The 1,163-nt window shown below is 72.8% G+C and overlaps 1 long non-coding RNA gene across 1 annotated transcript; it reads right to left on the reverse strand.

Moving 5' to 3' along the window:
• Positions 1 to 77: 77 nt before the first annotated feature.
• Positions 78 to 688, reverse strand: LOC112946341. The gene is made up of 3 exons (XR_003249224.1): positions 535 to 688; positions 372 to 438; positions 78 to 139 (listed from the first exon to the last, which is right to left on the reverse strand). It is a non-coding gene; the product is annotated as an uncharacterized LOC112946341 (long non-coding RNA).
• Between the last annotated feature and the right edge of the window lie 475 nt (positions 689 to 1,163).

The raw sequence follows: 1,163 nt of genomic DNA on the forward strand, positions 1-1,163 counted from the left end.
GGGGTCACCGGGGGGGTCAGGGGTCACGGCAGGGGGGTCAGGGGTCACCGGAGGGAGGTCAGGGGTCGCGCCCTCACCGTCTGCGCCTTGCCCAGCTCGGCCTCCAGGCCCTGGACCCGCTGCCGCAGCCCGCTCAGCTCTGGGGGGAGGGGGGTCACCACGGGGCCCCGGCGTCCGGGCACCCCCCCTCCCCCACCACGGGCCCCGGCGTCCGGGCACCCCCTCCCCGACAAGGACCCCCCGGTGCCCCCCTCAAAACGGGCCTCGGCGTCCGGGCACCCCCTCCCCAAAGGGGTCCCAGTGTCAGAGCACCCCCCAGGGGCCCCGGCGTCCGGGCACCCCCTCCCCCCCGGGGCCCCGGCGTCCGGCACCCGCGTTGCTCCTGCGCAGCTCGTCCGACAGCCGGTAGTTCTCGGCCCGCAGCTCCAGCAGCTGCCCCTGCACCGGGAGCGGGGGAGACGATGGGGCCCCGGCGTCCGGGCCCCGGCGCCGCCCCCGCGGCGGGGCCCCGGCGTCCGGGCCCCCCCCGCCCACCTGCATGCGCTGGAACTCGTCGTCCGACAGCGCCTGCGCCATCTTGGCGCCGCGACCGGAACCGGGCCGGTAACGCTGGAAAAGGGGGAGGCGCCTTTAAGAGCGGGGCATAGAGACGCGGGCGCCCGGCCGGAAGGAGCGGCGCCCGGAAGCGGGTGCACGGAGAGAAGGGGCGGGGCACAGGAAGCGGAAGGAGCGGCCATAGAGAGCGAGGCCTCCCGGCCGGCGAGGCGCCAGGAAACCATCGAGACGGCGGCTCCCATAGGGGTCCCTGGGCCTATAGGGCCCCCCGGGTCTGTGGCSCCCCTCAGCCATGTAGCCAACATGTGACCCCCTATGGGCCCCATACGCCGCCTCGCCACTCTGTATGGAGCCCAAAGGCCGGCATTGTTCAACACACACGTATACGGTGTGAAATACGGTCACATGTTCCCCCCATTTCTATAGGTTCTCGAGCMGCTTTAGCCGCCTCCCGGGTCCCTCGTGTTTCTATAAGGGCTCCCGGCAGCCGCCCGGCGCTATGGGGCGCATAGGGCCCTCCTCGCCGCTATAGGGCACACAGGAACCCCCGAACTATGGATTCCATAGCGCCTCCCCACCGCCATAGGGCCCCATAGGACCCCACGTCC

The sequence above is a fragment of the Nothoprocta perdicaria genome, unplaced genomic scaffold (assembly GCF_003342845.1).
Source record: "Nothoprocta perdicaria isolate Ctin4 unplaced genomic scaffold, notPer1 scaffold_2025, whole genome shotgun sequence".
In the NCBI taxonomy this organism is placed as follows: domain Eukaryota; kingdom Metazoa; phylum Chordata; class Aves; order Tinamiformes; family Tinamidae; genus Nothoprocta; species Nothoprocta perdicaria.